This window comes from Hyperolius riggenbachi, unplaced genomic scaffold (genome assembly GCF_040937935.1).
Source record: "Hyperolius riggenbachi isolate aHypRig1 unplaced genomic scaffold, aHypRig1.pri scaffold_198, whole genome shotgun sequence".
NCBI classification, from domain to species: domain Eukaryota; kingdom Metazoa; phylum Chordata; class Amphibia; order Anura; family Hyperoliidae; genus Hyperolius; species Hyperolius riggenbachi.
The window spans coordinates 145,690-170,757 of record NW_027152409.1 but is presented as its reverse complement, the minus strand read 5'-3'; the positions used below and the strand labels follow the sequence as shown (position 1 = coordinate 170,757).

The 25,068-nt window shown below is 53.5% G+C and overlaps 18 non-coding genes across 18 annotated transcripts; all 18 read left to right on the top strand.

Moving 5' to 3' along the window:
- Positions 1-1,533: 1,533 nt before the first annotated feature.
- Positions 1,534-1,724, top strand: LOC137543779 (U2 spliceosomal RNA). Its single transcript, XR_011025608.1, has one exon. It is a non-coding gene; the product is annotated as a U2 spliceosomal RNA (small nuclear RNA).
- A 1,141-nt stretch (positions 1,725-2,865) lies between these two features.
- Positions 2,866-3,056, top strand: LOC137543778 (U2 spliceosomal RNA). Its single transcript, XR_011025606.1, has one exon. It is a non-coding gene; the product is annotated as a U2 spliceosomal RNA (small nuclear RNA).
- A 1,142-nt stretch (positions 3,057-4,198) lies between these two features.
- Positions 4,199-4,389, top strand: LOC137543777 (U2 spliceosomal RNA). Its single transcript, XR_011025605.1, has one exon. It is a non-coding gene; the product is annotated as a U2 spliceosomal RNA (small nuclear RNA).
- Positions 4,390-5,531: 1,142 nt separating this feature from the next.
- Positions 5,532-5,722, top strand: LOC137543776 (U2 spliceosomal RNA). Its single transcript, XR_011025604.1, has one exon. It is a non-coding gene; the product is annotated as a U2 spliceosomal RNA (small nuclear RNA).
- Positions 5,723-6,862: 1,140 nt separating this feature from the next.
- LOC137543773 (U2 spliceosomal RNA) lies at positions 6,863-7,053 on the top strand. The gene has a single exon (XR_011025602.1). It is a non-coding gene; the product is annotated as a U2 spliceosomal RNA (small nuclear RNA).
- Positions 7,054-8,193: 1,140 nt separating this feature from the next.
- Positions 8,194-8,384, top strand: LOC137543772 (U2 spliceosomal RNA). The gene has a single exon (XR_011025601.1). It is a non-coding gene; the product is annotated as a U2 spliceosomal RNA (small nuclear RNA).
- Positions 8,385-9,526: 1,142 nt separating this feature from the next.
- LOC137543771 (U2 spliceosomal RNA) lies at positions 9,527-9,717 on the top strand. The gene has a single exon (XR_011025600.1). It is a non-coding gene; the product is annotated as a U2 spliceosomal RNA (small nuclear RNA).
- Positions 9,718-10,858: 1,141 nt separating this feature from the next.
- On the top strand, positions 10,859-11,049 carry LOC137543770 (U2 spliceosomal RNA). The gene has a single exon (XR_011025599.1). It is a non-coding gene; the product is annotated as a U2 spliceosomal RNA (small nuclear RNA).
- A 1,141-nt stretch (positions 11,050-12,190) lies between these two features.
- Positions 12,191-12,381, top strand: LOC137543800 (U2 spliceosomal RNA). The gene has a single exon (XR_011025630.1). It is a non-coding gene; the product is annotated as a U2 spliceosomal RNA (small nuclear RNA).
- Positions 12,382-13,522: 1,141 nt separating this feature from the next.
- On the top strand, positions 13,523-13,713 carry LOC137543769 (U2 spliceosomal RNA). Its single transcript, XR_011025598.1, has one exon. It is a non-coding gene; the product is annotated as a U2 spliceosomal RNA (small nuclear RNA).
- Positions 13,714-14,854: 1,141 nt separating this feature from the next.
- On the top strand, positions 14,855-15,045 carry LOC137543792 (U2 spliceosomal RNA). Its single transcript, XR_011025623.1, has one exon. It is a non-coding gene; the product is annotated as a U2 spliceosomal RNA (small nuclear RNA).
- Positions 15,046-16,192: 1,147 nt separating this feature from the next.
- Positions 16,193-16,383, top strand: LOC137543768 (U2 spliceosomal RNA). The gene has a single exon (XR_011025597.1). It is a non-coding gene; the product is annotated as a U2 spliceosomal RNA (small nuclear RNA).
- A 1,149-nt stretch (positions 16,384-17,532) lies between these two features.
- Positions 17,533-17,723, top strand: LOC137543794 (U2 spliceosomal RNA). Its single transcript, XR_011025625.1, has one exon. It is a non-coding gene; the product is annotated as a U2 spliceosomal RNA (small nuclear RNA).
- Positions 17,724-18,864: 1,141 nt separating this feature from the next.
- On the top strand, positions 18,865-19,055 carry LOC137543767 (U2 spliceosomal RNA). Its single transcript, XR_011025596.1, has one exon. It is a non-coding gene; the product is annotated as a U2 spliceosomal RNA (small nuclear RNA).
- Positions 19,056-20,202: 1,147 nt separating this feature from the next.
- On the top strand, positions 20,203-20,393 carry LOC137543801 (U2 spliceosomal RNA). The gene has a single exon (XR_011025631.1). It is a non-coding gene; the product is annotated as a U2 spliceosomal RNA (small nuclear RNA).
- A 1,143-nt stretch (positions 20,394-21,536) lies between these two features.
- On the top strand, positions 21,537-21,727 carry LOC137543749 (U2 spliceosomal RNA). The gene has a single exon (XR_011025578.1). It is a non-coding gene; the product is annotated as a U2 spliceosomal RNA (small nuclear RNA).
- Positions 21,728-22,867: 1,140 nt separating this feature from the next.
- Positions 22,868-23,058, top strand: LOC137543766 (U2 spliceosomal RNA). Its single transcript, XR_011025595.1, has one exon. It is a non-coding gene; the product is annotated as a U2 spliceosomal RNA (small nuclear RNA).
- A 1,149-nt stretch (positions 23,059-24,207) lies between these two features.
- Positions 24,208-24,398, top strand: LOC137543797 (U2 spliceosomal RNA). Its single transcript, XR_011025627.1, has one exon. It is a non-coding gene; the product is annotated as a U2 spliceosomal RNA (small nuclear RNA).
- The last annotated feature ends 670 nt before the right edge of the window (positions 24,399-25,068 follow it).

Below are 25,068 nucleotides of genomic sequence, written 5' to 3'. Positions count from 1 at the left end.
TGGTAGCCGTTTCTCAGGCTCCACACCGGATTCCATCCCTCATTCCCCGGCCATTACCCGGGGTCACAAATGACAGAGTTGCCCGCCTCCATATGATTCTCGTGAAAGGAATGTGGTGTCATCTTTGCCCGCCATAACTGGTTCTCGTTAAAGGATTTAAAGTACATTCATTTCAAATACACAGCAGGGCCTCGAAAGTCCGCCTCCTGTATTGTTATTTTTGGTCACTACCTCGGGGCGGGCGGGCGTGCATGCCTGCCTGCTGCCCTCCTTGGGTGTGTAGTGGTAGCCGTTGCTCAGGCTCCACACCGGATTCAAACCTCTCATTCCCCGGCCATTACCTGGGGTCACAATGGCAGACTTGCCCGCCTCCACAGGATTCTCATTGTAGCGGTACTGAACAAGTACACAGCAAGTAGAAAATGTAAATTAAAAACAAAACGTAAGCTTTTTAACAATGCCATGGAAAGTTGAGAAGGAAGTCACACATTACCTGACATCACTGAGTGAGGAAGAGCAATCACGCCATGTTGCGCAGTAGTCCAGCATGGCCGTCACTACACAAACAGCTGTTTGCGGTGCGTTCAACAGTGAGTTTGGTGTGTCAGTGTGAAGCAGTACTCTAATTACACTCCCTGTTTGATGTATACACATGCAAGATGTTTGAAAGCACGTTAGGCCTGTCATTTAGCATTCAATGTGATTTCTGCCCTTAAAATGCTGCTTTGCGTCACATCCAGATTTTTCACCGGGACTTTTGGCATGTATCCCACTCCGCCATGCCCCCCTCCAGGTGTTAGACCCCTTGAAACATCTTTTCCATCACTTTTGTGGCCAGCATAATTTTTTCTATTTTTCAAAGTTCGCCTCCCCATTGAAGTCTATTGCGGTTCGCGAACTTTTCCGCGAACCGAACCTTTTGCGGAAGTTCGCGAACCCGGTTCGCGAACCGAAAATCGGAGGTTCGCGACATCTCTAGTGCCTGCATCAGTGCCAGGCTGTGAGAGTGTGTTGCAGGCTAGGAAGGCATCTCCTGTGTAGGCTCTCCACTCCACGGCCTGTGTCTCCCTCTTGTGGCACACCGCGCACGTCCAGACAGAGAGATGAAGAGGAAAGAGGATGAATGAAGAAAGACGCACTGTGTTTTCAACCAGAGACTTGACTTCCTCTTGCCCTCCACACTCTCTCCTAGCGTGTTGCCGGAATGCAGGTAGCCGGAAGCCTACTTTACTTTTCTCTTCGACGTGGAGGCACGGCAGCGGAGGCTGTTCCGGCGGTGGGCGGGGCCATGCAAATGTAATCAGGCGGCAGCTGAGCCTGGCCCGTGCGTCTGCGTTTAGCACAGGTGCGCCCATCCCGGGGGCCCGGCAGGCCTGCACAGGCAGTGGGAAGGGGGCCCCCCCCCTGGCAGCCGGTAGCCGGCCGGGGTTAGCCGGCTGTGCGGTGCAGTGCTGGGTTGTGTGCTGGTCGCCGCTGCTGCATTTAGAAGACGAAGACGCGTCGGCGGGCGCGGCTGCGGAGAGTAATCGGGTTATCGCTTCTCGGCCTTTTGGCTAAGATCCAGTGTAGTATCTGTTCTTATCAGTTTAATATCTGATACGTCCCCTATCTGGGGACCATATATTAAATGGATTTTTGGAACAGGGAGATGGAAGAAGAGCTTGCTCTGTCCACTCCGCGCATCGACCTGGTATTGCAGTACCTCCAGGACCGGTGCACTACTCTCTCTTACTGGTGTTAAAAAACAGATCCAAACTACTCAAATACCCAGCTGACTAACAAAGTGGAGTGAAATCAAGTGTCCCTCTGCAAAGTGAATTTGCCAGGAGCAAGCGCGGTTTGTTCCCCCCTGCTGTGCGCTCTATGTCTGTGCTGCTACTGCTGCTGGGTGCAGGATACAGCTGAAATCCACAATAAAAACATTGTTACAAGTTGTGTCTGCTTTTTTTTGTGCATCTGTGTCATTTATTCATGGACTCTGTATATCGCCTGGCTAGCAGAACCTGAGAACAGACAAGAAAAGCAGTAGGAAAAACACACAAAAAAAACAAAAAAAATGTGTAATATTACTTTAGCTGAACTCTACTTGCGCTGCGCAGTTGCTGCGGGCCCAAAAAACATGACCGGACCACTTTTCTTTATGTTTGCACTATGTCCCCAGCAAGAAAAGCTGCAGCAGCACCCCTCCCCTGGAGAGCTGCCAGCGGACTGGCAGGCAGAGCCCTGGCTGCAGCCCCTTATATAGCTGCCTGGGCCCAGGGCATTGTGACATCATCGGTTGACTTCCTGTGAGTGACTCAGCACCTGCTCAGGTGCCTGCATCAGTGCCAGGCTGTGAGAGTGTGTTGCAGGCTAGGAAGGCATCTCCTGTGTAGGCTCTCCACTCCACGGCCTGTGTCTCCCTCTTGTGGCACACCGCGCACGTCCAGACAGAGAGATGAAGAGGAAAGAGGATGAATGAAGAAAGACGCACTGTGTTTTCAACCAGAGACTTGACTTCCTCTTGCCCTCCACACTCTCTCCTAGCGTGTTGCCGGAATGCAGGTAGCCGGAAGCCTACTTTACTTTTCTCTTCGACGTGGAGGCACGGCAGCGGAGGCTGTTCCGGCGGTGGGCGGGGCCATGCAAATGTAATCAGGCGGCAGCTGAGCCTGGCCCGTGCGTCTGCGTTTAGCACAGGTGCGCCCATCCCGGGGGCCCGGCAGGCCTGCACAGGCAGTGGGAAGGGGGCCCCCCCTGGCAGCCGGTAGCCGGCCGGGGTTAGCCGGCTGTGCGGTGCAGTGCTGGGTTGTGTGCTGGTCGCCGCTGCTGCATTTAGAAGACGAAGACGCGTCGGCGGGCGCGGCTGCGGAGAGTAATCGGGTTATCGCTTCTCGGCCTTTTGGCTAAGATCCAGTGTAGTATCTGTTCTTATCAGTTTAATATCTGATACGTCCCCTATCTGGGGACCATATATTAAATGGATTTTTGGAACAGGGAGATGGAAGAAGAGCTTGCTCTGTCCACTCCGCGCATCGACCTGGTATTGCAGTACCTCCAGGACCGGTGCACTACTCTCTCTTACTGGTGTTAAAAAACAGATCCAAACTACTCAAATACCCAGCTGACTAACAAAGTGGAGTGAAATCAAGTGTCCCTCTGCAAAGTGAATTTGCCAGGAGCAAGCGCGGTTTGTTCCCCCCTGCTGTGCGCTCTATGTCTGTGCTGCTACTGCTGCTGGGTGCAGGATACAGCTGAAATCCACAATAAAAACATTGTTACAAGTTGTGTCTGCTTTTTTTTGTGCATCTGTGTCATTTATTCATGGACTCTGTATATCGCCTGGCTAGCAGAACCTGAGAACAGACAAGAAAAGCAGTAGGAAAAACACACAAAAAAAACAAAAAAAATTTGTAATATTACTTTAGCTGAACTCTACTTGCGCTGCGCAGTTGCTGCGGGCCCAAAAAACATGACCGGACCACTTTTCTTTATGTTTGCACTATGTCCCCAGCAAGAAAAGCTGCAGCAGCACCCCTCCCCTGGAGAGCTGCCAGCGGACTGGCAGGCAGAGCCCTGGCTGCAGCCCCTTATATAGCTGCCTGGGCCCAGGGCATTGTGACATCATCGGTTGACTTCCTGTGAGTGACTCAGCACCTGCTCAGGTGCCTGCATCAGTGCCAGGCTGTGAGAGTGTGTTGCAGGCTAGGAAGGCATCTCCTGTGTAGGCTCTCCACTCCACGGCCTGTGTCTCCCTCTTGTGGCACACCGCGCACGTCCAGACAGAGAGATGAAGAGGAAAGAGGATGAATGAAGAAAGACGCACTGTGTTTTCAACCAGAGACTTGACTTCCTCTTGCCCTCCACACTCTCTCCTAGCGTGTTGCCGGAATGCAGGTAGCCGGAAGCCTACTTTACTTTTCTCTTCGACGTGGAGGCACGGCAGCGGAGGCTGTTCCGGCGGTGGGCGGGGCCATGCAAATGTAATCAGGCGGCAGCTGAGCCTGGCCCGTGCGTCTGCGTTTAGCACAGGTGCGCCCATCCCGGGGGCCCGGCAGGCCTGCACAGGCAGTGGGAAGGGGGCCCCCCCCTGGCAGCCGGTAGCCGGCCGGGGTTAGCCGGCTGTGCGGTGCAGTGCTGGGTTGTGTGCTGGTCGCCGCTGCTGCATTTAGAAGACGAAGACGCGTCGGCGGGCGCGGCTGCGGAGAGTAATCGGGTTATCGCTTCTCGGCCTTTTGGCTAAGATCCAGTGTAGTATCTGTTCTTATCAGTTTAATATCTGATACGTCCCCTATCTGGGGACCATATATTAAATGGATTTTTGGAACAGGGAGATGGAAGAAGAGCTTGCTCTGTCCACTCCGCGCATCGACCTGGTATTGCAGTACCTCCAGGACCGGTGCACTACTCTCTCTTACTGGTGTTAAAAAACAGATCCAAACTACTCAATTACCCAGCTGACTAACAAAGTGGAGTGAAATCAAGTGTCCCTCTGCAAAGTGAATTTGCCAGGAGCAAGCGCGGTTTGTTCCCCCCTGCTGTGCGCTCTATGTCTGTGCTGCTACTGCTGCTGGGTGCAGGATACAGCTGAAATCCACAATAAAAACATTGTTACAAGTTGTCTGCTTTTTTTTGTGCATCTGTGTCATTTATTCATGGACTCTGTATATCGCCGGGCTAGCAGAACCTGAGAACAGACAAGAAAAGCAGTAGGAAAAACACACAAAAAAAACAAAAAAAAATTGTAATATTACATTAGCTGAACTCTACTTGCGCTGCGCAGTTGCTGCGGGCCCAAAAAACATGACCGGACCACTTTTCTTTATGTTTGCACTATGTCCCCAGCAAGAAAAGCTGCAGCAGCACCCCTCCCCTGGAGAGCTGCCAGCGGACTGGCAGGCAGAGCCCTGGCTGCAGCCCCTTATATAGCTGCCTGGGCCCAGGGCATTGTGACATCATCGGTTGACTTCCTGTGAGTGACTCAGCACCTGCTCAGGTGCCTGCATCAGTGCCAGGCTGTGAGAGTGTGTTGCAGGCTAGGAAGGCATCTCCTGTGTAGGCTCTCCACTCCACGGCCTGTGTCTCCCTCTTGTGGCACACCGCGCACGTCCAGACAGAGAGATGAAGAGGAAAGAGGATGAATGAAGAAAGACGCACTGTGTTTTCAACCAGAGACTTGACTTCCTCTTGCCCTCCACACTCTCTCCTAGCGTGTTGCCGGAATGCAGGTAGCCGGAAGCCTACTTTACTTTTCTCTTCGACGTGGAGGCACGGCAGCGGAGGCTGTTCCGGCGGTGGGCGGGGCCATGCAAATGTAATCAGGCGGCAGCTGAGCCTGGCCCGTGCGTCTGCGTTTAGCACAGGTGCGCCCATCCCGGGGGCCCGGCAGGCCTGCACAGGCAGTGGGAAGGGGGCCCCCCCCCCTGGCAGCCGGTAGCCGGCCGGGGTTAGCCGGCTGTGCGGTGCGGTGCTGGGTTGTGTGCTGGTCGCCGCTGCTGCATTTAGAAGACGAAGACGCGTCGGCGGGCGCGGCTGCGGAGAGTAATCGGGTTATCGCTTCTCGGCCTTTTGGCTAAGATCCAGTGTAGTATCTGTTCTTATCAGTTTAATATCTGATACGTCCCCTATCTGGGGACCATATATTAAATGGATTTTTGGAACAGGGAGATGGAAGAAGAGCTTGCTCTGTCCACTCCGCGCATCGACCTGGTATTGCAGTACCTCCAGGACCGGTGCACTACTCTCTCTTACTGGTGTTAAAAAACAGATCCAAACTACTCAAATACCCAGCTGACTAACAAAGTGGAGTGAAATCAAGTGTCCCTCTGCAAAGTGAATTTGCCAGGAGCAAGCGCGGTTTGTTCCCCCCTGCTGTGCGCTCTATGTCTGTGCTGCTACTGCTGCTGGGTGCAGGATACAGCTGAAATCCACAATAAAAACATTGTTACAAGTTGTCTGCTTTTTTTTGTGCATCTGTGTCATTTATTCATGGACTCTGTATATCGCCGGGCTAGCAGAACCTGAGAACAGACAAGAAAAGCAGTAGGAAAAACACACAAAAAAAACAAAAAAAATTTGTAATATTACATTAGCTGAACTCTACTTGCGCTGCGCAGTTGCTGCGGGCCCAAAAAACATGACCGGACCACTTTTCTTTATGTTTGCACTATGTCCCCAGCAAGAAAAGCTGCAGCAGCACCCCTCCCCTGGAGAGCTGCCAGCGGACTGGCAGGCAGAGCCCTGGCTGCAGCCCCTTATATAGCTGCCTGGGCCCAGGGCATTGTGACATCATCGGTTGACTTCCTGTGAGTGACTCAGCACCTGCTCAGGTGCCTGCATCAGTGCCAGGCTGTGAGAGTGTGTTGCAGGCTAGGAAGGCATCTCCTGTGTAGGCTCTCCACTCCACGGCCTGTGTCTCCCTCTTGTGGCACACCGCGCACGTCCAGACAGAGAGATGAAGAGGAAAGAGGATGAATGAAGAAAGACGCACTGTGTTTTCAACCAGAGACTTGACTTCCTCTTGCCCTCCACACTCTCTCCTAGCGTGTTGCCGGAATGCAGGTAGCCGGAAGCCTACTTTACTTTTCTCTTCGACGTGGAGGCACGGCAGCGGAGGCTGTTCCGGCGGTGGGCGGGGCCATGCAAATGTAATCAGGCGGCAGCTGAGCCTGGCCCGTGCGTCTGCGTTTAGCACAGGTGCGCCCATCCCGGGGGCCCGGCAGGCCTGCACAGGCAGTGGGAAGGGGGCCCCCCCCTGGCAGCCGGTAGCCGGCCGGGGTTAGCCGGCTGTGCGGTGCAGTGCTGGGTTGTGTGCTGGTCGCCGCTGCTGCATTTAGAAGACGAAGACGCGTCGGCGGGCGCGGCTGCGGAGAGTAATCGGGTTATCGCTTCTCGGCCTTTTGGCTAAGATCCAGTGTAGTATCTGTTCTTATCAGTTTAATATCTGATACGTCCCCTATCTGGGGACCATATATTAAATGGATTTTTGGAACAGGGAGATGGAAGAAGAGCTTGCTCTGTCCACTCCGCGCATCGACCTGGTATTGCAGTACCTCCAGGACCGGTGCACTACTCTCTCTTACTGGTGTTAAAAAACAGATCCAAACTACTCAAATACCCAGCTGACTAACAAAGTGGAGTGAAATCAAGTGTCCCTCTGCAAAGTGAATTTGCCAGGAGCAAGCGCGGTTTGTTCCCCCCTGCTGTGCGCTCTATGTCTGTGCTGCTACTGCTGCTGGGTGCAGGATACAGCTGAAATCCACAATAAAAACATTGTTACAAGTTGTCTGCTTTTTTTTGTGCATCTGTGTCATTTATTCATGGACTCTGTATATCGCCGGGCTAGCAGAACCTGAGAACAGACAAGAAAAGCAGTAGGAAAAACACACAAAAAAAACAAAAAAAATTTGTAATATTACATTAGCTGAACTCTACTTGTGCTGCGCAGTTGCTGCGGGCCCAAAAAACATGACCGGACCACTTTTCTTTATGTTTGCACTATGTCCCCAGCAAGAAAAGCTGCAGCAGCACCCCTCCCCTGGAGAGCTGCCAGCGGACTGGCAGGCAGAGCCCTGTCTGCAGCCCCTTATATAGCTGCCTGGGCCCAGGGCATTGTGACATCATCGGTTGACTTCCTGTGAGTGACTCAGCACCTGCTCAGGTGCCTGCATCAGTGCCAGGCTGTGAGAGTGTGTTGCAGGCTAGGAAGGCATCTCCTGTGTAGGCTCTCCACTCCACGGCCTGTGTCTCTCTCTTGTGGCACACCGCGCACGTCCAGACAGAGAGATGAAGAGGAAAGAGGATGAATGAAGAAAGACGCACTGTGTTTTCAACCAGAGACTTGACTTCCTCTTGCCCTCCACACTCTCTCCTAGCGTGTTGCCGGAATGCAGGTAGCCGGAAGCCTACTTTACTTTTCTCTTCGACGTGGAGGCACGGCAGCGGAGGCTGTTCCGGCGGTGGGCGGGGCCATGCAAATGTAATCAGGCGGCAGCTGAGCCTGGCCCGTGCGTCTGCGTTTAGCACAGGTGCGCCCATCCCGGGGGCCCGGCAGGCCTGCACAGGCAGTGGGAAGGGGGCCCCCCCCTGGCAGCCGGTAGCCGGCCGGGGTTAGCCGGCTGTGCGGTGCAGTGCTGGGTTGTGTGCTGGTCGCCGCTGCTGCATTTAGAAGACGAAGACGCGTCGGCGGGCGCGGCTGCGGAGAGTAATCGGGTTATCGCTTCTCGGCCTTTTGGCTAAGATCCAGTGTAGTATCTGTTCTTATCAGTTTAATATCTGATACGTCCCCTATCTGGGGACCATATATTAAATGGATTTTTGGAACAGGGAGATGGAAGAAGAGCTTGCTCTGTCCACTCCGCGCATCGACCTGGTATTGCAGTACCTCCAGGACCGGTGCACTACTCTCTCTTACTGGTGTTAAAAAACAGATCCAAACTACTCAAATACCCAGCTGACTAACAAAGTGGAGTGAAATCAAGTGTCCCTCTGCAAAGTGAATTTGCCAGGAGCAAGCGCGGTTTGTTCCCCCCTGCTGTGCGCTCTATGTCTGTGCTGCTACTGCTGCTGGGTGCAGGATACAGCTGAAATCCACAATAAAAACATTGTTACAAGTTGTCTGCTTTTTTTTGTGCATCTGTGTCATTTATTCATGGACTCTGTATATCGCCGGGCTAGCAGAACCTGAGAACAGACAAGAAAAGCAGTAGGAAAAACACACAAAAAAAACAAAAAAAATTTGTAATATTACATTAGCTGAACTCTACTTGCGCTGCGCAGTTGCTGCGGGCCCAAAAAACATGACCGGACCACTTTTCTTTATGTTTGCACTATGTCCCCAGCAAGAAAAGCTGCAGCAGCACCCCTCCCCTGGAGAGCTGCCAGCGGACTGGCAGGCAGAGCCCTGGCTGCAGCCCCTTATATAGCTGCCTGGGCCCAGGGCATTGTGACATCATCGGTTGACTTCCTGTGAGTGACTCAGCACCTGCTCAGGTGCCTGCATCAGTGCCAGGCTGTGAGAGTGTGTTGCAGGCTAGGAAGGCATCTCCTGTGTAGGCTCTCCACTCCACGGCCTGTGTCTCCCTCTTGTGGCACACCGCGCACGTCCAGACAGAGAGATGAAGAGGAAAGAGGATGAATGAAGAAAGACGCACTGTGTTTTCAACCAGAGACTTGACTTCCTCTTGCCCTCCACACTCTCTCCTAGCGTGTTGCCGGAATGCAGGTAGCCGGAAGCCTACTTTACTTTTCTCTTCGACGTGGAGGCACGGCAGCGGAGGCTGTTCCGGCGGTGGGCGGGGCCATGCAAATGTAATCAGGCGGCAGCTGAGCCTGGCCCGTGCGTCTGCGTTTAGCACAGGTGCGCCCATCCCGGGGGCCCGGTAGGCCTGCACAGGCAGTGGGAAGGGGCCCCCCCCCCCTGGCAGCCGGTAGCCGGCCGGGGTTAGCCGGCTGTGCGGTGCAGTGCTGGGTTGTGTGCTGGTCGCCGCTGCTGCATTTAGAAGACGAAGACGCGTCGGCGGGCGCGGCTGCGGAGAGTAATCGGGTTATCGCTTCTCGGCCTTTTGGCTAAGATCCAGTGTAGTATCTGTTCTTATCAGTTTAATATCTGATACGTCCCCTATCTGGGGACCATATATTAAATGGATTTTTGGAACAGGGAGATGGAAGAAGAGCTTGCTCTGTCCACTCCGCGCATCGACCTGGTATTGCAGTACCTCCAGGACCGGTGCACTACTCTCTCTTACTGGTGTTAAAAAACAGATCCAAACTACTCAAATACCCAGCTGACTAACAAAGTGGAGTGAAATCAAGTGTCCCTCTGCAAAGTGAATTTGCCAGGAGCAAGCGCGGTTTGTTCCCCCCTGCTGTGCGCTCTATGTCTGTGCTGCTACTGCTGCTGGGTGCAGGATACAGCTGAAATCCACAATAAAAACATTGTTTCAAGTTGTCTGCTTTTTTTTGTGCATCTGTGTCATTTATTCATGGACTCTGTATATCGCCGGGCTAGCAGAACCTGAGAACAGACAAGAAAAGCAGTAGGAAAAACACACAAAAAAAACAAAAAAAATTTGTAATATTACATTAGCTGAACTCTACTTGCGCTGCGCAGTTGCTGCGGGCCCAAAAAACATGACCGGACCACTTTTCTTTATGTTTGCACTATGTCCCCAGCAAGAAAAGCTGCAGCAGCACCCCTCCCCTGGAGAGCTGCCAGCGGACTGGCAGGCAGAGCCCTGGCTGCAGCCCCTTATATAGCTGCCTGGGCCCAGGGCATTGTGACATCATCGGTTGACTTCCTGTGAGTGACTCAGCACCTGCTCAGGTGCCTGCATCAGTGCCAGGCTGTGAGAGTGTGTTGCAGGCTAGGAAGGCATCTCCTGTGTAGGCTCTCCACTCCACGGCCTGTGTCTCCCTCTTGTGGCACACCGCGCACGTCCAGACAGAGAGATGAAGAGGAAAGAGGATGAATGAAGAAAGACGCACTGTGTTTTCAACCAGAGACTTGACTTCCTCTTGCCCTCCACACTCTCTCCTAGCGTGTTGCCGGAATGCAGGTAGCCGGAAGCCTACTTTACTTTTCTCTTCGACGTGGAGGCACGGCAGCGGAGGCTGTTCCGGCGGTGGGCGGGGCCATGCAAATGTAATCAGGCGGCAGCTGAGCCTGGCCCGTGCGTCTGCGTTTAGCACAGGTGCGCCCATCCCGGGGGCCCGGCAGGCCTGCACAGGCAGTGGGAAGGGGGCCCCCCCCCTGGCAGCCGGTAGCCGGCCGGGGTTAGCCGGCTGTGCGGTGCAGTGCTGGGTTGTGTGCTGGTCGCCGCTGCTGCATTTAGAAGACGAAGACGCGTCGGCGGGCGCGGCTGCGGAGAGTAATCGGGTTATCGCTTCTCGGCCTTTTGGCTAAGATCCAGTGTAGTATCTGTTCTTATCAGTTTAATATCTGATACGTCCCCTATCTGGGGACCATATATTAAATGGATTTTTGGAACAGGGAGATGGAAGAAGAGCTTGCTCTGTCCACTCCGCGCATCGACCTGGTATTGCAGTACCTCCAGGACCGGTGCACTACTCTCTCTTACTGGTGTTAAAAAACAGATCCAAACTACTCAAATACCCAGCTGACTAACAAAGTGGAGTGAAATCAAGTGTCCCTCTGCAAAGTGAATTTGCCAGGAGCAAGCGCGGTTTGTTCCCCCCTGCTGTGCGCTCTATGTCTGTGCTGCTACTGCTGCTGGGTGCAGGATACAGCTGAAATCCACAATAAAAACATTGTTACAAGTTGTCTGCTTTTTTTTGTGCATCTGTGTCATTTATTCATGGACTCTGTATATCGCCGGGCTAGCAGAACCTGAGAACAGACAAGAAAAGCAGTAGGAAAAACACACAAAAAAAACAAAAAAAATTTGTAATATTACATTAGCTGAACTCTACTTGCGCTGCGCAGTTGCTGCGGGCCCAAAAAACATGACCGGACCACTTTTCTTTATGTTTGCACTATGTCCCCAGCAAGAAAAGCTGCAGCAGCACCCCTCCCCTGGAGAGCTGCCAGCGGACTGGCAGGCAGAGCCCTGGCTGCAGCCCCTTATATAGCTGCCTGGGCCCAGGGCATTGTGACATCATCGGTTGACTTCCTGTGAGTGACTCAGCACCTGCTCAGGTGCCTGCATCAGTGCCAGGCTGTGAGAGTGTGTTGCAGGCTAGGAAGGCATCTCCTGTGTAGGCTCTCCACTCCACGGCCTGTGTCTCCCTCTTGTGGCACACCGCGCACGTCCAGACAGAGAGATGAAGAGGAAAGAGGATGAATGAAGAAAGACGCACTGTGTTTTCAACCAGAGACTTGACTTCCTCTTGCCCTCCACACTCTCTCCTAGCGTGTTGCCGGAATGCAGGTAGCCGGAAGCCTACTTTACTTTTCTCTTCGACGTGGAGGCACGGCAGCGGAGGCTGTTCCGGCGGTGGGCGGGGCCATGCAAATGTAATCAGGCGGCAGCTGAGCCTGGCCCGTGCGTCTGCGTTTAGCACAGGTGCGCCCATCCCGGGGGCCCGGCAGGCCTGCACAGGCAGTGGGAAGGGGGCCCCCCCCCTGGCAGCCGGTAGCCGGCCGGGGTTAGCCGGCTGTGCGGTGCAGTGCTGGGTTGTGTGCTGGTCGCCGCTGCTGCATTTAGAAGACGAAGACGCGTCGGCGGGCGCGGCTGCGGAGAGTAATCGGGTTATCGCTTCTCGGCCTTTTGGCTAAGATCCACTGTAGTATCTGTTCTTATCAGTTTAATATCTGATACGTCCCCTATCTGGGGACCATATATTAAATGGATTTTTGGAACAGGGAGATGGAAGAAGAGCTTGCTCTGTCCACTCCGCGCATCGACCTGGTATTGCAGTACCTCCAGGACCGGTGCACTACTCTCTCTTACTGGTGTTAAAAAACAGATCCAAACTACTCAAATACCCAGCTGACTAACAAAGTGGAGTGAAATCAAGTGTCCCTCTGCAAAGTGAATTTGCCAGGAGCAAGCGCGGTTTGTTCCCCCCTGCTGTGCGCTCTATGTCTGTGCTGCTACTGCTGCTGGGTGCAGGATACAGCTGAAATCCACAATAAAAACATTGTTACAAGTTGTCTGCTTTTTTTTGTGCATCTGTGTCATTTATTCATGGACTCTGTATATCGCCGGGCTAGCAGAACCTGAGAACAGACAAGAAAAGCAGTAGGAAAAACACACAAAAAAAACAAAAAAAATTTGTAATATTACATTAGCTGAACTCTACTTGCGCTGCGCAGTTGCTGCGGGCCCAAAAAACATGACCGGACCACTTTTCTTTATGTTTGCACTATGTCCCCAGCAAGAAAAGCTGCAGCAGCACCCCTCCCCTGGAGAGCTGCCAGCGGACTGGCAGGCAGAGCCCTGGCTGCAGCCCCTTATATAGCTGCCTGGGCCCAGGGCATTGTGACATCATCGGTTGACTTCCTGTGAGTGACTCAGCACCTGCTCAGGTGCCTGCATCAGTGCCAGGCTGTGAGAGTGTGTTGCAGGCTAGGAAGGCATCTCCTGTGTAGGCTCTCCACTCCACGGCCTGTGTCTCCCTCTTGTGGCACACCGCGCACGTCCAGACAGAGAGATGAAGAGGAAAGAGGATGAATGAAGAAAGACGCACTGTGTTTTCAACCAGAGACTTGACTTCCTCTTGCCCTCCACACTCTCTCCTAGCGTGTTGCCGGAATGCAGGTAGCCGGAAGCCTACTTTACTTTTCTCTTCGACGTGGAGGCATGGCAGCGGAGGCTGTTCCGGCGGTGGGCGGGGCCATGCAAATGTAATCAGGCGGCAGCTGAGCCTGGCCCGTGCGTCTGCGTTTAGCACAGGTGCGCCCATCCCGGGGGCCCGGCAGGCCTGCACAGGCAGTGGGAAGGGGGCCCCCCCCCTGGCAGCCGGTAGCCGGCCGGGGTTAGCCGGCTGTGCGGTGCAGTGCTGGGTTGTGTGCTGGTCGCCGCTGCTGCATTTAGAAGACGAAGACGCGTCGGCGGGCGCGGCTGCGGAGAGTAATCGGGTTATCGCTTCTCGGCCTTTTGGCTAAGATCCAGTGTAGTATCTGTTCTTATCAGTTTAATATCTGATACGTCCCCTATCTGGGGACCATATATTAAATGGATTTTTGGAACAGGGAGATGGAAGAAGAGCTTGCTCTGTCCACTCCGCGCATCGACCTGGTATTGCAGTACCTCCAGGACCGGTGCACTACTCTCTCTTACTGGTGTTAAAAAACAGATCCAAACTACTCAAATACCCAGCTGACTAACAAAGTGGAGTGAAATCAAGTGTCCCTCTGCAAAGTGAATTTGCCAGGAGCAAGCGCGGTTTGTTCCCCCCTGCTGTGCGCTCTATGTCTGTGCTGCTACTGCTGCTGGGTGCAGGATACAGCTGAAATCCACAATAAAAACATTGTTACAAGTTGTGTCTGCTTTTTTTTGTGCATCTGTGTCATTTATTCATGGACTCTGTATATCGCCTGGCTAGCAGAACCTGAGAACAGACAAGAAAAGCAGTAGGAAAAACACACAAAAAAACCAAAAAAATTTTGTAATATTACTTTAGCTGAACTCTACTTGCGCTGCGCAGTTGCTGCGGGCCCAAAAAACATGACCGGACCACTTTTCTTTATGTTTGCACTATGTCCCCAGCAAGAAAAGCTGCAGCAGCACCCCTCCCCTGGAGAGCTGCCAGCGGACTGGCAGGCAGAGCCCTGGCTGCAGCCCCTTATATAGCTGCCTGGGCCCAGGGCATTGTGACATCATCGGTTGACTTCCTGTGAGTGACTCAGCACCTGCTCAGGTGCCTGCATCAGTGCCAGGCTGTGAGAGTGTGTTGCAGGCTAGGAAGGAATCTCCTGTGTAGGCTCTCCACTCCACGGCCTGTGTCTCCCTCTTGTGGCACACCGCGCACGTCCAGACAGAGAGATGAAGAGGAAAGAGGATGAATGAAGAAAGACGCACTGTGTTTTCAACCAGAGACTTGACTTCCTCTTGCCCTCCACACTCTCTCCTAGCGTGTTGCCGGAATGCAGGTAGCCGGAAGCCTACTTTACTTTTCTCTTCGACGTGGAGGCACGGCAGCGGAGGCTGTTTTGGCGGTGGGCGGGGCCATGCAAATGTAATCAGGCGGCAGCTGAGCCTGGCCCGTGCGTCTGCGTTTAGCACAGGTGCGCCCATCCCGGGGGCCCGGCAGGCCTGCACAGGCAGTGGGAAGGGGGCCCCCCCTGGCAGCCGGTAGCCGGCCGGGGTTAGCCGGCTGTGCGGTGCAGTGCTGGGTTGTGTGCTGGTCGCCGCTGCTGCATTTAGAAGACGAAGACGCGTCGGCGGGCGCGGCTGCGGAGAGTAATCGGGTTATCGCTTCTCGGCCTTTTGGCTAAGATCCAGTGTAGTATCTGTTCTTATCAGTTTAATATCTGATACGTCCCCTATCTGGGGACCATATATTAAATGGATTTTTGGAACAGGGAGATGGAAGAAGAGCTTGCTCTGTCCACTCCGCGCATCGACCTGGTATTGCAGTACCTCCAGGACCGATGCACTACTCTCTCTTACTGGTGTTAAAAAACAGACCCAAACTACTCAAATACCCAGCTGACTAACAAAGTGGAGTGAAATCAAGTGTCCCTCTGCAAAGTGAATTTGCCAGGAGCAAGCGCGGTTTGTTCCCCCCTGCTGTGCGCTCTATGTCTGTGCTGCTACTGCTGCTGGGTGCAGGATACAGCTGAAATCCACAATAAAAACATTGTTACAAGTTGTCTGCTTTTTTTTGTGCATCTGTGTCATTTATTCATGGACTCTGTATATCGCCTGGCTAGCAGAACCTGAGAACAGACAAGAAAAGCAGTAGGAAAAACACACAAAAAAACCAAAAAAAAATTGTAATATTACTTTAGCTGAACTCTACTTGCGCTGCGCAGTTGCTGCGGGCCCAAAAAACATGACCGGACCACTTTTCTTTATGTTTGCACTATGTCCCCAGCAAGAAAAGCTGCAGCAGCACCCCTCCCCTGGAGAGCTGCCAGCGGACTGGCAGGCAGAGCCCTGGCTGCAGCCCCTTATATAGCTGCCTGGGCCCAGGGCATTGTGACATCATCGGTTGACTTCCTGTGAGTGACTCAGCACCTGCTCAGGTGCCTGCATCAGTGCCAGGCTGTGAGAGTGTGTTGCAGGCTAGGAAGGCATCTCCTGTGTAGGCTCTCCACTCCACGGCCTGTGTCTCCCTCTTGTGGCACACCGCGCACGTCCAGACAGAGAGATGAAGAGGAAAGAGGATGAATGAAGAAAGACGCACTGTGTTTTCAACCAGAGACTTGACTTCCTCTTGCCCTCCACACTCTCTCCTAGCGTGTTGCCGGAATGCAGGTAGCCGGAAGCCTACTTTACTTTTCTCTTCGACGTGGAGGCACGGCAGCGGAGGGGTGACGGCTGTTCCGGCGGTGGGCGGGGCCATGCAAATGTAATCAGGCGGCAGCTGAGCCTGGCCCGTGCGTCTGCGTTTAGCACAGGTGCGCCCATCCCGGGGGCCCGGCAGGCCTGCACAGGCAGTGGGAAGGGGGCCCCCCCTGGCAGCCGGTAGCCGGCCGGGGTTAGCCGGCTGTGCGGTGCAGTGCTGGGTTGTGTGCTGGTCGCCGCTGCTGCATTTAGAAGACGAAGACGCGTCGGCGGGCGCGGCTGCGGAGAGTAATCGGGTTATCGCTTCTCGGCCTTTTGGCTAAGATCCAGTGTAGTATCTGTTCTTATCAGTTTAATATCTGATACGTCCCCTATCTGGGGACCATATATTAAATGGATTTTTGGAACAGGGAGATGGAAGAAGAGCTTGCTCTGTCCACTCCGCGCATCGACCTGGTATTGCAGTACCTCCAGGACCGGTGCACTACTCTCTCTTACTGGTGTTAAAAAACAGATCCAAACTACTCAAATACCCAGCTGACTAACAAAGTGGAGTGAAATCAAGTGTCCCTCTGCAAAGTGAATTTGCCAGGAGCAAGTGCGGTTTGTTCCCCCCTGCTGTGCGCTCTATGTCTGTGCTGCTACTGCTGCTGGGTGCAGGATACAGCTGAAATCCACAATAAAAACATTGTTACAAGTTGTGTCTGCTTTTTTTTGTGCATCTGTGTCATTTATTCATGGACTCTGTATATCGCCTGGCTAGCAGAACCTGAGAACAGACAAGAAAAGCAGTAGGAAAAACACACAAAAAAAACAAAAAAAAATTGTAATATTACTTTAGCTGAACTCTACTTGCGCTGCGCAGTTGCTGCGGGCCCAAAAAACATGACCGGACCACTTTTCTTTATGTTTGCACTATGTCCCCAGCAAGAAAAGCTGCAGCAGCACCCCTCCCCTGGAGAGCTGCCAGCGGACTGGCAGGCAGAGCCCTGGCTGCAGCCCCTTATATAGCTGCCTGGGCCCAGGGCATTGTGACATCATCGGTTGACTTCCTGTGAGTGACTCAGCACCTGCTCAGGTGCCTGCATCAGTGCCAGGCTGTGAGAGTGTGTTGCAGGCTAGGAAGGCATCTCCTGTGTAGGCTCTCCACTCCACGGCCTGTGTCTCCCTCTTGTGGCACACCGCGCACGTCCAGACAGAGAGATGAAGAGGAAAGAGGATGAATGAAGAAAGACGCACTGTGTTTTCAACCAGAGACTTGACTTCCTCTTGCCCTCCACACTCTCTCCTAGCGTGTTGCCGGAATGCAGGTAGCCGGAAGCCTACTTTACTTTTCTCTTCGACGTGGAGGCACGGCAGCGGAGGGGTGACGGCTGTTCCGGCGGTGGGCGGGGCCATGCAAATGTAATCAGGCGGCAGCTGAGCCTGGCCCGTGCGTCTGCGTTTAGCACAGGTGCGCCCATCCCGGGGGCCCGGCAGGCCTGCACAGGCAGTGGGAAGGGGGCCCCCCCTGGCAGCCGGTAGCCGGCCGGGGTTAGCCGGCTGTGCGGTGCAGTGCTGGGTTGTGTGCTGGTCGCCGCTGCTGCATTTAGAAGACGAAGACGCGTCGGCGGGCGCGGCTGCGGAGAGTAATCGGGTTATCGATTCTCGGCCTTTTGGCTAAGATCCAGTGTAGTATCTGTTCTTATCAGTTTAATATCTGATACGTCCCCTATCTGGGGACCATATATTAAATGGATTTTTGGAACAGGGAGATGGAAGAAGAGCTTGCTCTGTCCACTCCGCGCATCGACCTGGTATTGCAGTACCTCCAGGAGCGGTGCACTACTCTCTCTTACTGGTGTTAAAAAACAGATCCAAACTACTCAAATACCCAGCTGACTAACAAAGTGGAGTGAAATCAAGTGTCCCTCTGCAAAGTGAATTTGCCAGGAGCAAGCGCGGTTTGTTCCCCCCTGCTGTGCGCTCTATGTCTGTGCTGCTACTGCTGCTGGGTGCAGGATACAGCTGAAATCCACAATAAAAACATTGTTACAAGTTGTGTCTGCTTTTTTTTGTGCATCTGTGTCATTTATTCATGGACTCTGTATATCGCCTGGCTAGCAGAACCTGAGAACAGACAAGAAAAGCAGTAGGAAAAACACACAAAAAAAACAAAAAAATTTGTAATATTACTTTAGCTGAACTCTACTTGCGCTGCGCAGTTGCTGCGGGCCCAAAAAACATGACCGGACCACTTTTCTTTATGTTTGCACTATGTCCCCAGCAAGAAAAGCTGCAGCAGCACCCCTCCCCTGGAGAGCTGCCAGCAGACTGGCAGGCAGAGCCCTGGCTGCAGCCCCTTATATAGCTGCCTGGGCCCAGGGCATTGTGACATCATCGGTTGACTTCCTGTGAGTGACTCAGCACCTGCTCAGGTGCCTGCATCAGTGCCAGGCTGTGAGAGTGTGTTGCAGGCTAGGAAGGCATCTCCTGTGTAGGCTCTCCACTCCACGGCCTGTGTCTCCCTCTTGTGGCACACCGCGCACGTCCAGACAGAGAGATGAAGAGGAAAGAGGATGAATGAAGAAAGACGCACTGTGTTTTCAACCAGAGACTTGACTTCCTCTTGCCCTCCACACTCTCTCCTAGCGTGTTGCCGGAATGCAGGTAGCCGGAATGCCTACTTTACTTTTCTCTTCGACGTGGAGGCACGGCAGCGGAGGCTGTTCCGGCGGTGGGCGGGGCCATGCAAATGTAATCAGGCGGCAGCTGAGCCTGGCCCGTGCGTCTGCGTTTGGCACAGGTGCGCCCATCCCGGGGGCCCGGCAGGCCTGCACAGGCAGTGGGAAGGGGGCCCCCCCTGGCAGCCGGTAGCCGGCCGGGGTTAGCCGGCTGTGCGGTGCAGTGCTGGGTTGTGTGCTGGTCGCCGCTGCTGCATTTAGAAGACGAAGACGCGTCGGCGGGCGCGGCTGCGGAGAGTAATCGGGTTATCGCTTCTCGGCCTTTTGGCTAAGATCCAGTGTAGTATCTGTTCTTATCAGTTTAATATCTGATACGTCCCCTATCTGGGGACCATATATTAAATGGATTTTTGGAACAGGGAGATGGAAGAAGAGCTTGCTCTGTCCACTCCGCGCATCGACCTGGTATTGCAGTACCTCCAGGACCGGTGCACTACTCTCTCTTACTGGTGTTAAAAAACAGATCCAAACTACTCAAATACCCAGCTGACTAACAAAGTGGAGTGAAATCAAGTGTCCCTCTGCAAAGTGAATTTGCCAGGAGCAAGCGCGGTTTGTTCCCCCCTGCTGTGCGCTCTATGTCTGTGCTGCTACTGCTGCTGGGTGCAGGATACAGCGGAAATCCACAATAAAAACATTGTTACAAGTTGTCTGCTTTTTTTTGTGCATCTGTGTCATTTATTCATGGACTCTGTATATCGCCGGGCTAGCAGAACCTGAGAACAGACAAGAAAAGCAGTAGGAAAAACACACAAAAAAAACAAAAAAAAATTGTAATATTACTTTAGCTGAACTCTACTTGCGCTGCGCATTTGCTGCGGGCCCAAAAAACATGACCGGACCACTTTTCTTTATGTTTGCACTATGTCCCCAGCAAGAAAAGCTGCAGCAGCACCCCTCCCCTGGAGAGCTGCCAGCGGACTGGCAGGCAGAGCCCTGGCTGCAGCCCCTTATATAGCTGCCTGGGCCCAGGGCATTGTGACATCATCGGTTGACTTCCTGTGAGTGACTCAGCACCTGCTCAGGTGCCTGCATCAGTGCCAGGCTGTGAGAGTGTGTTGCAGGCTAGGAAGGCATCTCCTGTGTAGGCTCTCCACTCCACGGCCTGTGTCTCCCTCTTGTGGCACACCGCGCACGTCCAGACAGAGAGATGAAGAGGAAAGAGGATGAATGAAGAAAGACGCACTGTGTTTTCAACCAGAGACTTGACTTCCTCTTGCCCTCCACACTCTCTCCTAGCGTGTTGCCGGAATGCAGGTAGCCGGAAGCCTACTTTACTTTTCTCTTTGACGTGGAGGCACGGCAGCGGAGGGGTGACGGCTGTTCCGGCGGTGGGCGGGGCCATGCAAATGTAATCAGGCGGCAGCTGAGCCTGGCCCGTGCGTCTGCGTTTAGCACAGGTGCGCCCATCCCGGGGGCCCGGCAGGCCTGCACAGGCAGTGGGAAGGGGGCCCCCCCTGGCAGCCGGTAGCCGGCCGGGGTTAGCCGGCTGTGCGGTGCAGTGCTGGGTTGTGTGCTGGTCGCCGCTGCTGCATTTAGAAGACGAAGACGCGTCGGCGGGCGCGGCTGCGGAGAGTAATCGGGTTATCGATTCTCGGCCTTTTGGCTAAGATCCAGTGTAGTATCTGTTCTTATCAGTTTAATATCTGATACGTCCCCTATCTGGGGACCATATATTAAATGGATTTTTGGAACAGGGAGATAGAAGAAGAGCTTGCTCTGTCCACTCCGCGCATCGACCTGGTATTGCAGTACCTCCAGGAGCGGTGCACTACTCTCTCTTACTGGTGTTAAAAAACAGATCCAAACTACTCAAATACCCAGCTGACTAACAAAGTGGAGTGAAATCAAGTGTCCCTCTGCAAAGTGAATTTGCCAGGAGCAAGCGCGGTTTGTTCCCCCCTGCTGTGCGCTCTATGTCTGTGCTGCTACTGCTGCTGGGTGCAGGATACAGCTGAAATCCACAATAAAAACATTGTTACAAGTTGTGTCTGCTTTTTTTTGTGCATCTGTGTCATTTATTCATGGACTCTGTATATCGCCTGGCTAGCAGAACCTGAGAACAGACAAGAAAAGCAGTAGGAAAAACACACAAAAAAAACAAAAAAAAATGTGTAATATTACTTTAGCTGAACTCTACTTGCGCTGCGCAGTTGCTGCGGGCCCAAAAAACATGACCGGACCACTTTTCTTTATGTTTGCACTATGTCCCCAGCAAGAAAAGCTGCAGCAGCACCCCTCCCCTGGAGAGCTGCCAGCGGACTGGCAGGCAGAGCCCTGGCTGCAGCCCCTTATATAGCTGCCTGGGCCCAGGGCATTGTGACATCATCGGTTGACTTCCTGTGAGTGACTCAGCACCTGCTCAGGTGCCTGCATCAGTGCCAGGCTGTGAGAGTGTGTTGCAGGCTAGGAAGGCATCTCCTGTGTAGGCTCTCCACTCCACGGCCTGTGTCTCCCTCTTGTGGCACACCGCGCACGTCCAGACAGAGAGATGAAGAGGAAAGAGAATGAATGAATAAAGAGGCACTGTGTTTTCAACCAGAGACTTGACTTCCTCTTTGCCCTCCACACTCTCTCCTAGCATGTTGCCGGAATGCAGGTAGCCGGAAGCCTACTTTACTTTTCTCTTCGACGTGGAGGCACGGCAGCGGAGGCTGTTCCGGCGGTGGGCGGGGCCATGCAAATGTAATCAGGCGGCAGCTGAGCCTGGCCCGTGCGTCTGCGTTTGGCACAGGTGCGCCCATCCCGGGGGCCCGGCAGGCCTGCACAGGCAGTGGGAAGGGGGCCCCCCCTGGCAGCCGGTAGCCGGCCGGGGTTAGCCGGCTGTGCGGTGCAGTGCTGGGTTGTGTGCTGGTCGCCGCTGCTGCATTTAGAAGACGAAGACGCGTCGGCGGGCGCGGCTGCGGAGAGTAATCGGGTTATCGCTTCTCGGCCTTTTGGCTAAGATCCAGTGTAGTATCTGTTCTTATCAGTTTAATATCTGATACGTCCCCTATCTGGGGACCATATATTAAATGGATTTTTGGAACAGGGAGATGGAAGAAGAGCTTGCTCTGTCCACTCCGCGCATCGACCTGGTATTGCAGTACCTCCAGGAGCGGTGCACTACTCTCTCTTACTGGTGTTAAAAAACAGATCCAAACTACTCAAATACCCAGCTGACTAACAAAGTGGAGTGAAATCAAGTGTCCCTCTGCAAAGTGAATTTGCCAGGAGCAAGCGCGGTTTGTTCCCCCCTGCTGTGCGCTCTATGTCTGTGCTGCTACTGCTGCTGGGTGCAGGATACAGCTGAAATCCACAATAAAAACATTGTTACAAGTTGTGTCTGCTTTTTTTTGTGCATCTGTGTCATTTATTCATGGACTCTGTATATCGCCTGGCTAGCAGAACCTGAGAACAGACAAGAAAAGCAGTAGGAAAAACACACAAAAAAAACAAAAAAATTTGTAATATTACTTTAGCTGAACTCTACTTGCGCTGCGCAGTTGCTGCGGGCCCAAAAAACATGACCGGACCACTTTTCTTTATGTTTGCACTATGTCCCCAGCAAGAAAAGCTGCAGCAGCACCCCTCCCCTGGAGAGCTGCCAGCAGACTGGCAGGCAGAGCCCTGGCTGCAGCCCCTTATATAGCTGCCTGGGCCCAGGGCATTGTGACATCATCGGTTGACTTCCTGTGAGTGACTCAGCACCTGCTCAGGTGCCTGCATCAGTGCCAGGCTGTGAGAGTGTGTTGCAGGCTAGGAAGGCATCTCCTGTGTAGGCTCTCCACTCCACGGCCTGTGTCTCCCTCTTGTGGCACACCGCGCACGTCCAGACAGAGAGATGAAGAGGAAAGAGGATGAATGAAGAAAGACGCACTGTGTTTTCAACCAGAGACTTGACTTCCTCTTGCCCTCCACACTCTCTCCTAGCGTGTTGCCGGAATGCAGGTAGCCGGAAGCCTACTTTACTTTTCTCTTCGACGTGGAGGCACGGCAGCGGAGGCTGTTCCGGCGGTGGGCGGGGCCATGCAAATGTAATCAGGCGGCAGCTGAGCCTGGCCCGTGCGTCTGCGTTTGGCACAGGTGCGCCCATCCCGGGGGCCCGGCAGGCCTGCACAGGCAGTGGGAAGGGGGCCCCCCCTGGCAGCCGGTAGCCGGCCGGGGTTAGCCGGCTGTGCGGTGCAGTGCTGGGTTGTGTGCTGGTCGCCGCTGCTGCATTTAGAAGACGAAGACGCGTCGGCGGGCGCGGCTGCGGAGAGTAATCGGGTTATCGCTTCTCGGCCTTTTGGCTAAGATCCAGTGTAGTATCTGTTCTTATCAGTTTAATATCTGATACGTCCCCTATCTGGGGACCATATATTAAATGGATTTTTGGAACAGGGAGATGGAAGAAGAGCTTGCTCTGTCCACTCCGCGCATCGACCTGGTATTGCAGTACCTCCAGGACCGGTGCACTACTCTCTCTTACTGGTGTTAAAAAACAGATCCAAACTACTCAAATACCCAGCTGACTAACAAAGTGGAGTGAAATCAAGTGTCCCTCTGCAAAGTGAATTTGCCAGGAGCAAGCGCGGTTTGTTCCCCCCTGCTGTGCGCTCTATGTCTGTGCTGCTACTGCTGCTGGGTGCAGGATACAGCTGAAATCCACAATAAAAACATTGTTACAAGTTGTGTCTGCTTTTTTTTGTGCATCTGTGTCATTTATTCATGGACTCTGTATATCGCCTGGCTAGCAGAACCTGAGAACAGACAAGAAAAGCAGTAGGAAAAACACACAAAAAAAACAAAAAAAATTTGTAATATTACTTTAGCTGAACTCTACTTGCGCTGCGCAGTTGCTGCGGGCCCAAAAAACATGACCGGACCACTTTTCTTTATGTTTGCACTATGTCCCCAGCAAGAAAAGCTGCAGCAGCACCCCTCCCCTGGAGAGCTGCCAGCGGACTGGCAGGCAGAGCCCTGGCTGCAGCCCCTTATATAGCTGCCTGGGCCCAGGGCATTGTGACATCATCGGTTGACTTCCTGTGAGTGACTCAGCACCTGCTCAGGTGCCTGCATCAGTGCCAGGCTGTGAGAGTGTGTTGCAGGCTAGGAAGGCATCTCCTGTGTAGGCTCTCCACTCCACGGCCTGTGTCTCCCTCTTGTGGCACACCGCGCACGTCCAGACAGAGAGATGAAGAGGAAAGAGGATGAATGAAGAAAGACGCACTGTGTTTTCAACCAGAGACTTGACTTCCTCTTGCCCTCCACACTCTCTCCTAGCGTGTTGCCGGAATGCAGGTAGCCGGAAGCCTACTTTACTTTTCTCTTTGACGTGGAGGCACGGCAGCGGAGGGGTGACGGCTGTTCCGGCGGTGGGCGGGGCCATGCAAATGTAATCAGGCGGCAGCTGAGCCTGGCCCGTGCGTCTGCGTTTAGCACAGGTGCGCCCATCCCGGGGGCCCGGCAGGCCTGCACAGGCAGTGGGAAGGGGGCCCCCCCTGGCAGCCGGTAGCCGGCCGGGGTTAGCCGGCTGTGCGGTGCAGTGCTGGGTTGTGTGCTGGTCGCCGCTGCTGCATTTAGAAGACGAAGACGCGTCGGCGGGCGCGGCTGCGGAGAGTAATCGGGTTATCGCTTCTCGGCCTTTTGGCTAAGATCCAGTGTAGTATCTGTTCTTATCAGTTTAATATCTGATACGTCCCCTATCTGGGGACCATATATTAAATGGATTTTTGGAACAGGGAGATAGAAGAAGAGCTTGCTCTGTCCACTCCGCGCATCGACCTGGTATTGCAGTACCTCCAGGAGCGGTGCACTACTCTCTCTTACTGGTGTTAAAAAACAGATCCAAACTACTCAAATACCCAGCTGACTAACAAAGTGGAGTGAAATCAAGTGTCCCTCTGCAAAGTGAATTTGCCAGGAGCAAGCGCGGTTTGTTCCCCCCTGCTGTGCGCTCTATGTCTGTGCTGCTACTGCTGCTGGGTGCAGGATACAGCTGAAATCCACAATAAAAACATTGTTACAAGTTGTGTCTGCTTTTTTTTGTGCATCTGTGTCATTTATTCATGGACTCTGTATATCGCCTGGCTAGCAGAACCTGAGAACAGACAAGAAAAGCAGTAGGAAAAACACACCAAAAAAACAAAAAAAAATTGTAATATTACTTTAGCTGAACTCTACTTGCGCTGCGCAGTTGCTGCGGGCCCAAAAAACATGACCGGACCACTTTTCTTTATGTTTGCACTATGTCCCCAGCAAGAAAAGCTGCAGCAGCACCCCTCCCCTGGAGAGCTGCCAGCGGACTGGCAGGCAGAGCCCTGGCTGCAGCCCCTTATATAGCTGCCTGGGCCCAGGGCATTGTGACATCATCGGTTGACTTCCTGTGAGTGACTCAGCACCTGCTCAGGTGCCTGCATCAGTGCCAGGCTGTGAGAGTGTGTTGCAGGCTAGGAAGGCATCTCCTGTGTAGGCTCTCCACTCCACGGCCT